This window comes from Liolophura sinensis, chromosome 8 (assembly GCF_032854445.1).
Source record: "Liolophura sinensis isolate JHLJ2023 chromosome 8, CUHK_Ljap_v2, whole genome shotgun sequence".
NCBI lineage: Eukaryota > Metazoa > Mollusca > Polyplacophora > Chitonida > Chitonidae > Liolophura > Liolophura sinensis.
This window is the reverse complement of record NC_088302.1, coordinates 54019532-54036629: the sequence shown is the minus strand read 5'-3', so window position 1 is coordinate 54036629 and position 17098 is coordinate 54019532. Positions and strand designations below refer to the sequence as shown.

Here is a 17098-nt window from a genome sequence, read left to right as displayed (position 1 = left end):
CCGCTATGGGTAAATAAGGAGATGTTTATTAACACACTGATCACTGTTGTTATTTGTTAGCTAGTTTCTGGACAATCCCAACAGATCCCATCTGAGAATCCTGTACTAAACCATCCTATCCACCTGCCCGTGACCCACGAATGCTGGATTCCCAATATGAACGTTGTGATAGTCATGGGGACTGGTTCACTCACTAATGTATACAGGTTTGCACATTTGTGACATAACTCAATAACTCTCATGTCTCTGAATAACGTGTAGTTAAAATAACCTTTTCTTTGCTTTATTGAGTCGTGGTTTGAATTTCTCACCGTGGTTTGAATTTCTCAAAAAAATACTTATCAAATTCATTATCAATGACTAATATGGAAAGAAATGCAACATTTATATCAGTTATCTGTGAACAGCACGGGCTATAAAATTATTCCCTGATTAATAACATCTCATGAAAGCCGCATTGTCTGATTTGTATATAACATGTCGTAAACGCCACATTTATTGATGAGGTGTGATGGTGCTTGAACTATTTCTATAGCTAGAAATATGAAAAATGCCACAGAACGTTTGTACATGAGGTCATACATCCAGTAGAACAACAGATAATCTGTATTAACTCAGACTTGTCTAGCACCAGATGAACGATCAGTCAAATGAAGGAAGTGTTCACTGGCATGCTAAATTGAAGTCAGACCTTTACGTCATTGTGTTATGAATCTACAGAAAACCTTCTCAAAAATAAAAAATGAAAGAAAAAAAAATTGTCCCACGAAAGGCCCGTGCATGGCGCATGTCCAAGGTCGGGGAGGTGAACCTGTCGTTATTAGTTTACGTGCCACTTTTTACGGGTAGGAAAGGGTTTCTTAAAATGAAGGTATTAAAACTCATTTTCATTTGCTTTGTGAATACATAAATCTGTGCTGTTCTCTGACTGGATGAACACAGCGCAGTAATCTTTTAAATAGTGTAAAAATATGCCCATAGAAATAAATGGCCCAAAGCTCTCATGAATATTTTGGATATGGACATTTTTCAAAATAAAGGTTTTTATTTTGTGCGTGGAATCACAATGGTAAACGTCAAATCAAACTCTGCATTTATTTGCGGGGAATCGAAATACCTGAGTGGTTTGAAATTGGCTAAATGATTTGACCTCAATATATACAACGACCATCTGGAATACACGACGAAGGACATGCCTAGATGACACCAGTGATTCTATATCAACTAGCGCTGATCTCAGATGAAGTGATTGTTTCTGGTCAAACACAACCGAGAAAACATGACTTAAACCAGGCGTGTCATCGTAAAATGTATTGAACTGTACCAAGTCTCTCAAAACAAGTGAAACAGGGCTTCTAGATCACTTTACAGAGTTTAAAAGTCCTCATAGAAGTGTACTTTGTCAGTGGTGTCACGCTGAGAGGACGGTCAATTTGCGGTCAATCATTAAATGTCTAAACCTGTTTAGGGTTTATTGTGGGTGCGTAGTGTGATGAGAAAACAGGTAGGTATGTAGGTCAACTGATAAGCCAGACAAACAATAGAGCCATGTTTATTTCCCCATGCATTATAACACAGCATAACCGTGGACACTTGGAACTATGCTCAGGGCCTATGAGTATAGGCCCCCATTTTGTAACAAAAAGTAAACGTTAGACAAATAGGGTTACAGGCTTCTCAATACTTTCTGACGGATTTGAACTACGCACTTGTAAAATACGGAAGTATCGAAAGTTAGAAATAATAATCCTGCAAGCTGTTTTTTTTTTCCTATTCATCCCTATAAAACCTTGTGAATATGGCGATGGCATAACAGATTTGTACTAGCCATTTATATAAACCAAAATAATATGAAATAATGTTTTTAGTGAAATCAAAACATCGAGTTTTGGCCATGAAATCGATTAGTGTTTTTCTGGGAATGTTCCTTTGAGGAAAGAAACTGTAATAAATAGTATGTTGTGAATGTATATATAATGTATATATAGAAGTAATAAATACGACCTGAATGTATATATGTCTGAATGTATGCGAATGTATATATATGTATGTGAATGTTTATATAGATTGCATAAGTCTACAGCGTACGAAATTTGTGTACTACAGATGTTTCTAAGCATTAAGTTGACAGACATACACTTCCCGGTAGCACTTTCACTGGACCTATGTGTGGAAAGCACACCCGTCACTTGAATATTAACTCATGGGGCAAGATCTCGTATGCCGCCATTTATGAACCTTTTTCTTGCTCTTTGCGAATTCATGCAAGCACTATTGGTGTTGTCAAAGTTAATGTGATATTGATGTAAACTAATACGTAATTTACGGAGTTGGAAAAAGCTAAGGCACTCCGGAAAATTTGGACTATTATTTGCGATCAAGATAGTCTATATGAGGTGGTACTAATTTCTGTGGGTGAGAGGATGGCCAATTCACGATGTCAGATATAAAGTCTTGTCACATCCACATCCTATGAAGGGTTTGACATGTCAAGACTCAAAAGAGATTATAAATGGCATGTTTAGAGTTCAAACGTTAACAGGAACAACGACGAATTCAGAATGCCCAACAGCCATTGGTCATATCGCAGGAAATATCCGTCAGAAGACATAAGAGTATCTCTCTACTATCTAGGCCTTCATTATACACACACGTCGTTCATGCGAAAAGGCATCCTTCGTTCTGGACTTGCCTTTATACTTAGACTTTATCACACGGATGCTCATGCAGAAGTAAACAGGTTTTTGTTGATTATCAATATTATGATAAGAGTCGTCTTTGTAGGTTCTTGTGTCTTGGAAATAGTCCTCGTGGGCGTATACTAGAAACACCACGGTTTTGTGGATTAGATGAAATATTTTAAGATCTTCAAACTCCAAACCTTGTAGGCATGACGCTATCTTCATCTCAAAGTATTGCCATGTACTAAATAAACCTATTGTTACCATCTAAACTTGCTTTCGTCTGTTACTCATGTGATCTGACACTTCAAGACATTTCAAACATTTTTCAGCTTAAAATCAAAAATAAGACATTGTCGTCTTTCTATTATGCTAAGGCCAACAAAAATTGGATGGGTGGAACAGAAACCATGAATTATAAAGGGAAAGTAGCGTAATAGTTACAAAACATAACCATAGCTAGTAATTATTTGCGAAAAAATGCAAATAATTAACTTTATTTTCAAGGGTATGGCATTTGTGCCATAATTCAGACGCAAGTATTCTAAAGAAAACAACGAAAAAAGCTCAAATCAGAGAAATTGTTAACCACATGATTCTTTTCATTTGAGCGTTTTATAGTTAGCATTTAAATACAAATATATTCTTCAGGTTAAATGTTGTCACCGCTCTCGAGACAAGATACTATGTAGATAACAAGTGCACGTAATGAACAGAGGCAAGATTCCTGCGTAGCCTAGTGATAAATACCCCGACAAACAGTCTCTTAGTTTTTTAAGCTCGCAAAGGAATATCATAATATACCTTATATCATTTAAATCATACGCCTTCAACTATCCTATATTGAATGTTAGATATTTACCATGAATTATCAGTTTAGAACACACTTTCTAGCGCCGGTCGCAGACATTTGTTGTAATACAACATTACAGCTTATTTACTTCCTGTTTGAGAGGTCAGTGTTAAGAACGGGATGCAACATTCCCTGGTTAGGTATCACACCTTCCGTTATAATGTATCCTTGTCACAAAAATGCTAAAGAAGTACGAAAATGAAATCATGAGTTATTAAAAAGAATGTCAATGCGAATTAAATGGCTTTATAGAAAAGCCTTACTCAATCCACGCAATAGAATCATAATACATCAATAGCAGTCAGGGTTGATAAATGTAGCAGGAGTTACAAATGTAGTAGGACATTCCCAGGTAAGATAGTCGCAGTAAAAAACAAAACCTGAACATTCCCAGGTAATGTAAGAGTGGTAAACACGGCCTGAACATTCCCAGGTAAAGTAGATATAACAAATATGACCAGAACATTCCCAGGTAAAGTCGCAGTAAAAAACAAAACCTGAACATTCCCAGGTAATGTAACAGTATGTAAACACGACCTGAACATTCCCAGGTAAAGTAGGAGTGACAAACATGACCTGAACATGCCCAGGTAAAGTAGAAGTGACAAACATGACCTGAACATGCCCAGGTAATGTAGAAGTACCAAACATTACCTGAACCTTCAGAGGTAAATTAGGAGTGACAAACATGCCCAGAACATTACCAGGTAAAGTAGGACTGAAAAACATGACCTGAACATTCCCAGGTAAAGTAAGTGCTTGGAGTTTAACGTCGTACTCAACAATTTTTCAGTCATATGACGACAGGTAAAGTAAAAGTGACAAACATGACCTGAACATTCCCAGGTAAATTCGCAGTAATAAACTTGACCTCAACATTCCCAGGCAAAGTAGGAAAGACAAACATAACCTGAACATGCCCAGGTAAAGTAGAAGTGACAAACATTACCTGAACCTTCCCAGGTAAAGTAGGAGTGACAAAAATGACTTGAACATTACCAGATAAAGTAGGAGTGAAAAAGATGACCTAAACATTCCCAGGTAAAGTAAGAGTGACAAACATAACCTGAACATTCCCAGGTAAAGTTGCATTAATAAACATGACCTGAACATTCCCAGGTAAACTCAAAGTAATAAACATGACCGGAACATTCCCAGGTAATGTAGGAGTAATAAACATAAACTGAACATTACCAGGTAAAGTAGGAGTGACAGACATGACCTGAACATTACCAGATAAAGTAGGCGTGATAAACAAGACCTGAACTTTCCCAGGTAATGTTGGAGTGGTAAACACGACCTGAACATTCCCAGATAAAGTAGGAGTGACAAACATGACCTGAACATTCCCAGGTAAAGTAGGAGTGACAAACATTACCTGAACATGCCCAGGTAAAGTAGAAGTAACAAACATTACCTGAACCTTCAGAGGTAAAGTAGGAGTGACAAACATGACCTGAACATGGCCAGGTAAAGTAGGAGAGACAAACATGATCTGAACATGCCCAGGTAAAGTAGGAGAGGCAATTATTACCTGAACAGTCCCAGGTATAGTAGGAGTGACAAACATGACCTGAACATTCCCAGATAAAGTAGGACTGAAAAACATGACCTGAACATTCCTGTGTAAAGTAAGAGAGACAAACATGACCTGAACATTCCCAGGTAAAATTGCATTAATAAACATGACCTGAACATTCCCAGGTAATGTAGGAGTGACGAACACGAACTAAATATTCCCAGGTAAAGTAGAAGTGAAAAACATGACCTGAACATTCCCAGGTAAGGTAGAAGTGATAAACATGACCTCAACATTCCTGGGTAATGTAGGAGTGGTAAACACGACCTGAACATTCTCAGCTAAAGTAGGAGTGGCAAACATGATCTGAACAGTCCCAGGTAAATTCGCAGTAATAAACATGACCTGAACATTCCCCAGTAAAGTCGCACTAAAAAACATGACCTGAACATTCCCAGGTAAAGTCGCAGTAATAAACATGACCTGAACATTCCCCAGTAAAGTCGCACTAAAAAACATGACCTGAACATTCCCAGGTAAAGTAGGAGTGACAAACATGACCTGAACATTTCCAGGTAGTGTAGGAGTGATAAACATAAACTGAACATTACCAGGTAAAGTAGGAGTGACAGACATGACCTGAACATTCCCAGATAAAATGGGCGTGACAAACATGACCTAAACATTCCCAGGTAAAGTAGGAGTGACAAACATTACCTGAATATTCCCAGATCAAGTCGCAGTAATAAACATGACCTGAACATTCCCAGGTAAAGTAGAAGTGACAAACATGACCTGAACATGCCCAGGTAATGTAGAAGTACCAAACATTACCTGAACCTTCAGAGGTAAATTAGGAGTGACAAACATGCCCAGAACATTACCAGGTAAAGTAGGACTGAAAAACATGACCTGAACATTCCCAGGTAAAGTAAGTGCTTAAAGTTTAACGTCGTACTCAACAATGTTTCAGTCATATGACGACAGGTAAAGTGACAAACATGACCTGAACATTTCCAGGTAAATTCGCAGTAATACACTTGACCTCAAAATTCCTAGGTAAAGTAGGAGAGACAAACATGACCTGAACATGCCCAGGTAAAGTAGAAGTGACAAACATTACCTGAACCTTCCCAGGTAAAGTAGGAGTGACAAAAATGACTTGAACATTACCAGATAAAGTAGGAGTGAAAAAGATGACCTAAACATTCCCAGGTAAAGTAAGAGTGACAAACATAACCTGAACATTCCCAGGTAAAGTTGCATTAATAAACATGACCTGAACATTCCCAGGTAAAGTTGCATTAATAAACATGACCTGAACATTCCCAGGTAAAGTTGCATTAATAAACATGACCTGAACATTCCCAGGTAAAGTTGCATTAATAAACATGACCTGAACATTCCCAGGTAAAGTTGCATTAATAAACATGACCTGAACATTCCCAGGTAAAGTCAAAGTAATAAACATAATCTGATTTTTCCCAGGTAAGGTCCCAGTAATAAACATGACCTGAACATTTCCAGGTAAATTAGATGTGATAAATATAACCTGAACATGCCCAGGTAAAGAGTACTGATAAACATGACCTCATCATTCCCAGGTAAATCAGGAGTGATGAACATAACCTGAAAATTCCCAGGTAAAGTAGGTGTGGTAAACACGACCTGAACATTCCGAGGTAAAGTAGGAGTGACAAACATTACCTGAACATTCTCAGGTAAAGTTGAAGTGACAAAAATGACAAGAACATTTCCAGGTAAAGTAGGAGTGAAAAACATGACCTGAACATTCCTAGGTAATGTAAGAGTGACAAAAATCACCTGAACATTCCCAGGCAAATTCGCATTAATAAACATGACAGGAACATTTCCAGGTACAGTCAAAGTAATAAACTTAAAATAAACATTTCCAGGTCATGTAATTGTTGTAAACATGACCTGAACATTCCCAGGTAAAATCACAGTAATAAACATGACCTGAACATTCCCAGGTAAAGCAGGAGTGACAAACATAACCTGAACATTCCCAGGTAATGTAGATGTGGTAAACACGACCTGAACATTCCCAGGTAGGGTAGGTGTGGTAAACACGACCTGAACATTTTCAAGGTGAAGCAGGAGTGACAAACATAACCTGAACATTCCGAGATAAAGTCGCAGTAATAAACATGACCAGAACATTCCCAGGTAGTCGCAGTAAGAAACATGACCTCAACATTCCCAGGTAAAGTCGCAGTAATAAACATGACTTGAACATTCCCAGGTAAAGTAGGAGTGACAAACATGACCTGAACATGCGCAGGTATATTAGAAGAGACAAACATTACCTGAACATTCCCAGGTAAAGTAGGAGTGACAAACATGACCTGAACATTCCTAGGTAATGTAAGAGTGACAAACATAACCTGAACATTCTCAGGTAAAGTCGCATGAATGAACATGACCTGAACATTCCCAGGTAATGTAAGAGTAGTAAAGACGACCTGAACATTCCCAGGTAAATCAAGAGTGATGAATATAACCTGAACATTCTCAGGTAAATTTGCATTAATAAACATGACCTGAACATTCCCAGGTAATGTAAGAGTAGTAAAGACGACCTGAACATTCCCAGGTAAAATCACAGTAATAAACATGACCTGAACATTCCCAGGTAAAGTAGGAGTGACAAACATAACCTGAACATTCCCAGGTAATGTAGATGTGGTAAACACGACCTGAACATTTCCAGGTAGGGTAGGTGTGGTAAACACGACCTGAACATTTCCAGGTAGGGTAGGTGTGGTAAACACGACCTGAACATTTTCAAGGTAAAGTAGGAGTGACAAACATAACCTGAACATTCCGAGATAAAGTCGCAGTAATAAACATGACCAGTACATTCCCAGGTAGTCGCAGTAAGAAACATGACCTCAACATTCCCAGGTAAAGTCGCAGTAATAAACATGACTTGAACATTCCCAGGTAAAGTAGAAGTGACAAACATGACCTGAACATGCCCAGGTAAATTAGAAGAAACAAACATTACCTGAACATTCCCAGGTAAAGTAGGAGTGACAAACATGACCAGAAAATTCCCAGGTAAAGTAGGAGTGAAAAACATGACCTGAACATTCCGAGGTAATGTAAGAGTGACAAACATAACCTGAACATTCTCAGGTAAAGTCGAATGAATGAACATGACCTGAACATTCCCAGGTAATGTAAGAGTAGTAAAGACGACCTGAACATTCCCAGGTAATGTAAGAGTAGTAAAGACGACCTGAACATTCCCAGGTAAATCAGGAGTGATGAATATAACCTGAACATTCTCAGGTAAATTCGCATTAATAAACGACCTGAACATTCCCAGGTAAAGTAGGAGTGATAGACATGACCTGACCATTCCCAAGGTAAAGTCGCAGTAATAAACATGACCAGAACATTCCTAGGTAAAGTAGGAGTGACAAACATGACCTGAACATTCCCAGGTAATGTAGGAGTGGTAAACACAACCTGAACATTCCCAGGTAATGTAGAAGTGATAAACACGACCTGAACATTCCCAGGTAAGGTAGAAGTGAAAAACATGACCTGAACATTCCCAGGTAAAGTAGGAGTGACAAACACGACCTGAACATTCCCAGGTAAAGTAAGAGTGACAAACATGACCTGAACATTCCCAGGTAAAGTAGGAGTGAAAAACATGACCTAAACATTCCCAGGAAAAGTCGCAGTAATAAACATAACCTGAACATTCCCAGGTAAATTGGCAGTAATAAACATGACGTGAACATTCCCAGGTAAATTGGCAGTAAAAAACATGACGTGAACATTCCCAGGTAATGTAGGAGTGATAAACATAACCTGAACATTCCCAGGTAAAGTAGGAGTGAAAAACATGACCTGAACATTCCTAGGTAAACTAAGAGAGACAAACATGACCTGAACATTCTCAGGTAAAGTCGCAGGAATAAACATGACCTGAACATTCCCAGGTAAAGTTGCAGTAATAAACATGACTTGAACATTCCCAGGTAAAGTCGCAGTAATAAACATGACCGGAACATTCCCAGGTAATGTAGGAGTGTTAAACACGACCTGAACATTTTCAGGTAAAGTAGGAATGACAAACATGACCTGAACATTCCCAGATAAAGTCGCAGTAAAAAACATGACCAGAACATTCCTAGGTAAAGTCGCAGTAATAAACATGACCTGAACATTTCCAGGTCAAGTAGGAGTGACAAACATAAAGTGAACATTCCCAGGTAAAGTAGGTGTGGTAAACACGACCTGAACATTCCCAGGTAATGTAGGAGTGGTAAGCACAACCTGAACATTCCCAGGTAATGTAGAAGTGATAAACACGACCTGAACATTCCCAGGTAAAGTAGAAGTGACAAACATGACCTGAACATTCCCAGGTAAAGTAGGAGTGACAAACATGACCTGAACATTCCCAGGTAAAGTAAAAGTGACAAACATGACCTGAACATTCCCAGGTAAAGTAGGAGTGAAAAACATGACCAGAACATTCCTAGGTAAAGTCGCAGTAATAAACATGACCTGAACATTCCCAGGTAAAGTAGGAGTGACAAACATAAAGTGAACATTCCCAGGTAAAGTAGGTGTGGTAAACACGACCTGAACATTCCCAGGTAATGTAGGAGTGGTAAGCACAACCTGAACATTCCCAGGTAATGTAGAAGTGATAAACACGACCTGAACATTCCCAGGTAAAGTAGAAGTGACAAACATGACCTGAACATTCCCAGGTAAAGTAGGAGTGACAAACATGACCTGAACATTCCCAGGTAAAGTAAAAGTGACAAACATGACCTGAACATTCCCAGGTAAAGTAGGAGTGAAAAACATGACCTGAACATTCCCAGGTGAAGTCGCAGTAATAAACATAACCTGAACATTCCCAGGTAAATTGGCAGTAATAAACATGACGTGAACATTCCCAGGTAAGGTAGGAGTGATACATATAACATGAACATTCCCAGGTAAAGTCCCAGTAATAAACATGACCTGGACATTCCCAGGTAAAGGCTTTCACTGACAGCATATGATCAGTTGCTATGGTCGATGGTCAGTCCCCAGTATATATGCAGTTGCCAGTTTCTAGTATCCCATGGGTCAATCTGTGACATTACATTGTCTGTTGTCGCAGCCAATACATCGTGCGTTCATCACTGATAATAAGTCTACACGATCAGTTAATGTCGGAGAGTGCATGATGATTATGTCACATACAATACATCATGCTTTGATTACTGACAGTATCTATTTATTTGATTCGTGTTTTACGCCGTATAATATTTCACTTATACGAAGGCGTTATAAGTGCACCCACCAGCATTATGGTGGGTGCAAACCGGGCAGTGCCCGAGGGAAACCCACGACCATCCTGCTGAAAGACCTTCCCATGTACGGCCGGAGAGGAAGCCAGCATGAGCTGGACTTGAACTCACAGCGACCGCATTGGTGAGAGACTCCTGGGTGATAACACTGCACTAGCGCGCTAACCAACTGAGCCACGGAGGCCACTACATGATGATTAAGTCACCGACAATACATAATGCGTTGATCACTGACGGGAGATCTACACGATCAGTGAATGTCGGACAGGACCTATTGATTATGTCACAGACAATACATCATGCTTTGATCACTGACAGTAGGTCTACATGATCAGTTGATAACGGATTGTACATGGCCAGTTGTCGGGGTACACGTTTATATCACCCAGAACGTATTAGGATGTCACATTACATTAGTTTTGGAAAGCAGACTACTAGTATATCAGCACATACTCATATGCAATTCTGTAGTGCACATAACATGAACCGACCAGTCAACCATTCGTTGCAACAAACCTGTCTCCACCGCTGAATATTGTATATTTATGAGGGCGGGGGGGGGGGGGGGGGGGCACTAGATAACTGTACAGTAACAGGAGACGTATAGTTATAAAAAGAGTAACCGTGGATCATAAGGTACACATTTACTCAGTGATTGGGTATCACGCGGTACCGAAAATCAATGCAGCGTTAGATTTATGTCTTTAAGTATAGACAGATACTTTTCACACAGGGATCGTTTACAACTGCAGTCATTCGATATAACCTATACTTGTAAAGGCCCGGGAGTTTGATGAAGCTGTGTGAACCACGTATTTCACATAACCCAACATCTACATGTAGGATACCTAACTACCTTCAATGTAAGTTTTAAGAAAATAATCCTAAGCAATAGATGAACCTCGCTGAGGATTTTCGACCGTGAAATATTCACAACAAAGGAAGGGCATTCATAGATTTACTAAGCGATGTGTGTAAACTTTCACGCGCTTCCAATATCCATATGTATGAGTTAACCTGTATTATGATGAAGACATATGAAACGATATTCAATTTCTAAATCACAAATCAGTATATATATACTTTAATTTTTAAGACTTGTACTGAACGCTTTGGTACATTAACTGGTATCTGTCTGATGAAAAATCACATGTAACCCGCGCCATCTATGATGTATAGTAACGATCCACAATGCAGTGTCCCTAAACAGGACTATCTTACATTAATAATGCCTGGTACATGGTAGTGCATGGTAGCTGCATGGACAGCTACTGCAAGTCGCTGGATGTTTGTTTACTGGCCAGGGTATTGAAAAAACATTAGAAAAGGCATACTAGCATACCTGGCCTACTGCACATACAGTTAAGAAGTATCCCATAGATACATTTTATTTTTTCACCAGGTGGAAGCTAGTATACCAAATCCACGCGTCAAAACAAATATAATACACAGACCATCCCACTAACAAATTCCACGAAATAAGAACCAGATCAACGCCATGACACTGAACGTTTGACATGTCTTCCTAAATTCAAACACCAAACGTTTAGATATGTACTTACTGACGATGTTAATAAATGAAAAGATAAATATAGACTTGGCCTAGACATCTTGTCGTAATGAGGTGTCTCTTAATTACACGTATGTACAGATAAAACAACTGACATAGTATATAACCTGTGAACAAAAAACATGAAGGTAAGCTTCGTCAAACCTACCCGGCATGTGCGTCATGTGGCCAGTGAGCCACGACATAAACTACTGCGTACACCATAAAGCCTGTTCCTTGGAGACTACACGGGCCATGAGAGTGGACATACACGCAGCAGATCAAGAGATTGTTTATGACAGACGGTGTCTGGTGATCGGGGGGAGCGTGTCGCCCCAACGGTCAGGCCGCCAGTTATGAAGACTGACGACCCTAAGGCACAACAACAACATGTCCATCCATCGTACAACTCGTCTGGGGTTAGCCGAGAGTAGTCTCTCTATAGCCCTGGCTAGAGTTCACTGGCAGCTAACTGAGTCAGTCATCTGCATCTTTACTTTCTTCGTTTTTTTGTTACTTGATCAAGGTGTCTAATCAGCGGAGAGCAAGGAATGAGATGTTATCACGAACCCAGCAACTGAAGACTGACTGACCACACGGTTAAAATAGAGCTTTAAAGGAACACTAACTGATCGAAAAGAACATTAACTGACTTAAATAATAAGGACACTAACTCATTAACCAATGAAAATGATCAAACAGATCATCCCATCAACTAAAAACTGGCAGATCAAACAGAACTCTGACAGAAGATATCAACTGATCAAACGGAATACTAACTGATCGTAGAGAGCACTAACTGTTAATATAGAACACTAACTCATTAAACAGAACATTAACTCGGCAACATCAGCCAAAAACTGTCTGCTCGAGCGAAACACCAACTGACAACACATGACATTAACTGATCAATAAAAACAACAGAAGACCAAACATTACGCTAACTAATAAATTAAAACAACGAACTGATAAAAAAAACACCACCTGACTAAAAAGAACGCTAACTAATAAAACAGAACACTTACTGAATCAGATAGAACGAACCAAAGATCAAACGTGACACTAAGTCTGACTCTACTGAAAACTTACTGATCAAACCAAATACTAACTTATCAAAGAAGAGCACCAGCAGATAGAACAGTCATGGATCTTACGCAAGCCCAAACAATCACATAGAACACCTCACCTGAAGGATATCCACCGTGATAAGAAGGAGTGACAAAAAGGTGCAACCCATCGATATTAGCAGGCTACCTCCACGGGATCTCTCTCGGCTCAGCACTGGCTTCACACATGCTAACGACGTACTGTTCCTTTCACCTAGTCATGCAAGCCTATGGGCAAGTACTAAACGGTTGATCTTTTACGAGATACTGTGAATGACTTCTCCTTAGGTCAGTGTGTTTTTTGCCTGGGCATTTGATCATTCCATTTAAGCGACCCTCTGTTCAGGTTATGGCCCGGAGGTAGCCGTGAATGTGATTTACTAACACATGATGCTTGTACCTGAGCTGTCGACAAGGTGCAGCACAATGGCGCATAACAGAATAACCTGTTCCAGGTAACACATATACCTGCTCTAGATGAACATTTCTCCAGGCTGTTATAATTTCTCTCCGAACTTAATTAAATCGGCTAGATTAATAGCCGTACGTTATCATATATAGGGATAATCCAACGTTTTTTGTCCGTCTTCTGTTTAAATCAACATTGCAGGCAGGTATTCTGTTCTACACTGATGACGTAGGGTAGTTATGTATGGTAGGAACGTCCAGCATCCCCTGCATTATATCCCTGTACAGTTATGTATATAAGGGTTTATATCTGTGCAGTTTTCACAAGCCGCTGTCACGTCGCTGATTACATTATTCACAATGAGATTGGCAGGAAGTATTACAAACGTTGATGAACATCTGATAGAAATAATTCACGCTTGATTTACACTTAAATGACACCATCAAATGTGAAACATCACTATCTGTCTTTCCGTGTGTCTGATCCCAGTTACTTACGCATGTATCTGCAGACACAGATAATGTATTTTAGGCAAACATATGGGCTGGTCAGGGTTTTTCCATGAAATGAATGCTACCATTCACAGGATTCTAACTTGAGGCTAATACTGATGAAACATGTTTAATTGTCACCTGACAATACTGACCATTGTTACTGAAGACGATGTTGCTTATAGTGATTTATTATTAACGGTGGTTATGAAAATTATGAGTTTATGTTTCCCTTGCTGTCAGCGTTGGATGTTGCTTTTGATGGTGTTGCTATTGGTCATTTTGCTGTTGATGATGTTGTTACTAGTCGTCTTGCTGTTCATGGTTTTGCTACGGGTCATGTGGTTGTTGTTGGTTTTACTACGGGTCATGTGGCTGTTGTTGGTGTTGCTACGGGTCAGGTGGCTGTTGTTGGTGTTGCTACGGGTCATGTGGCTGTTGATGGTGTTGCCTCGGGTCATGTGGCTGTTGTTGGTGTTGCTACGGGTCAGGTGGCTGTTGTTGGTGTTGCTACGGGTCATGTGGCTGTTGATGGTGTTGCCTCGGGTCATGTGGCTGTTGATGGTGTTGCTACGGGTCATGTGGCAGTTGATGATGCTGCTACGGGCCATGTGGCAGTCCATGGTATTGCTTCGGGTCATGTGGCTGTTGATGGTGTTGCTACGGGTCATGTGGCTGTTGATGGTGTTGCTATGGGTTATGTTACTGTTCACATTGTTGATGCTGGTCTTGTCGCTATGAATGGTGTTGTGCTTGAAGTATTGTCGAGCTACTGAGGACATTGTTATTGTAGCTAAAATGTCAGTCAAGTTGATAACAGTGACGCTACTTATTCCTTTTTTTAAAATTCTCATTGCCTGATTCTCAGTCAAAAACTCATCGGTCAAAAACTGGCATGAGATGAGAAGGACAAGGGTTTTGTTCTTTCTTATAGTTGCACAAAAAATCCTGTTAGGATATGCTCTGTATTCACCCAAGCTTTGGCTATACCCGGTATTCACTCAAACCTTGGCTATACCCGGTATTCACCCAAGCCTTGGCTATACCCGGTATTTAAACAAGCCTTAGCTATACTCGGTATTCGCCCATACCCTGTATTCACCCAAGCTTTGGCTTTACTCGGTATTCACTCAAGCCTTCGCTATATATGGTGTTACATTATTATATTATTTGGTATAATGCTCAAAACAGTATGGATAAGGCGCTGTGTTAATTGTTAATGTCACGAAAGTAAATAGATTTTAAAAATCGTTTCAATGGCATAAAATTGCTGGCTAGAGCAGGAGACAAACGGCATGTGAAGTTGTTTGATGTTTTGTTCAGCGAAGGTGACATTAAATGTCAATACAGGGTTCAATGCCGCATACATGGCATATGTCAAAATGCAGATAAAAAAAAACGGATTAAACATTGAGGCCAGCTCAAAGGAGCCTTGTTGATCGGCAGTGGATGGCAAAACGAGCTACAAATAACAGTCTTCAAACTGAAATTCAAACGGATGTAATGAAGTAAATGTGATGAGTGGAATGGACAATAAAACTGCCTTAGCAATTCTCGGAAAAGGTTACTTTGATCTTTCAGGTCAACAAACGACCTACCAGTTTGACAACGACTGAGTGCGCCATGTCGACGTGTTGTCTAACAAGACATTAGTATGGATAAACGTGTGCTCTACAAATTATTGAAGGACATACGACGAAAACCTGTTATACAGATTTCAGCTATTTCCAGGTAAACTCAGAATTCAGTCACTTTGAATTTTCTAATTGTAAACAGTGATAAATGTAGTGTTTGTAGTGAAAAAACTGTCAACGTTTTGTGTCGTGGAAGAATGATAACCGTCCACTTTTTGTGTATTATTTTCATATCTAGACGTCAAAACAAACATTCGTATACCAGCCTTCAACCAAAGAATCGCAAGATCAATTATCAAAACAACGTTCAAACAACGACCAAAGCAGTACAAAAGTGTGTAAAGTAAGAAAACGGATTCACACAAGTACAAACATCAACCGTTTTCAATGATGGTGGAAAGACGCAAGGTGTGTTTTAGGCGAATAAATTACATATGAATACATACGTGTAATCTTTAAACACAAAGCTCGAAAGCACACATTATAGGCCAGGCACACCATCTTTTACAGCGTGCATGAAAGAACATAAATATATTAAGCTACAAGCTCAATTTGGTGGAGCGGTTTTGTTCCCCATAACGTTATGGTAAATGCCTACATACCTAGCTGTTGGTTCTCTGTAAAGAGACGATCAGACACACGAATACGGTTATAATTCCACACGTGTTTACTCCAACGCTTTCATATATAATACCTGTATTAAAACGTATAACATATTTTGTGAGCATTACATGACGATCGCGGCATGCAGCTGAGATGCGACCAAAAAAGAATGAGTCTGAACTTCTAATAATGGTGTCTGTGTCGCAATTGATGTTTTTTACCACATGAAAGCCTGAGGGTGTTTTGTATGGTTTTAGTCGCAGCATGTCACATCCTGTACTGAAAAGACAGTAACAAGGCACTGTGTATGACTCTTCATATGATCCTGTGCCGGTATATAATTATACAAAGTTATAGACAAAGCTGTCATATTATCGAATGGTTAGGACAAGTGTGGGTTAATTCTGTAAAGGCAAAGGTTTTGTTTTGCTTATGGCCCAGGGCAACTCATTTAGAGTAAGCTTACAGGGCAGGTCAACATAACAGGCAAATTAGCATACGTCGCTGTCTTGATCATAATGAATGTTGCTAATAGTACGCCCAATCAATCGCACACAAAAGCCCAACAGCTCCTCTAAAAGCACAATGTACGAGCCGAAAGGACACAGTGTCGTTGTAAGCAACGTACGTGGTCACCATGAAAACATGGGTGGTACATTAAACACTATAGAATTGCTGCTCTTTTCTTAATGAGAAGAGAGTGGGTTTTTTGACTGGTCCTATTCATCATGTTAAGCTTACTTATCTACCACAACTACGCGGACGAGTTCATCTTTAATGGCGGTGAGACACTTATTAACGGGAATCTTTGAGCTTGCCACACCTGTAATCAGTATAATTCTTACCTGGGTTATCCTCTAAGGTGAGAAGTCCTGGGCTTGTCCTCTACGTGATCCACTGGT

The 17098-nt window shown here is 39.6% G+C and overlaps 1 protein-coding gene across 1 annotated transcript in view; it reads right to left on the bottom strand.

Moving 5' to 3' along the window:
• The window catches only part of LOC135473684 (dentin sialophosphoprotein-like), a 27263-nt gene extending 10165 nt beyond the window's left edge, over positions 1-17098 (bottom strand). The window contains exon 1 of the mRNA XM_064753550.1: positions 17042-17098. The gene's annotated coding sequence lies outside the window, so the exon portion shown is untranslated. The remainder of the gene's footprint in view (positions 1-17041) is intronic.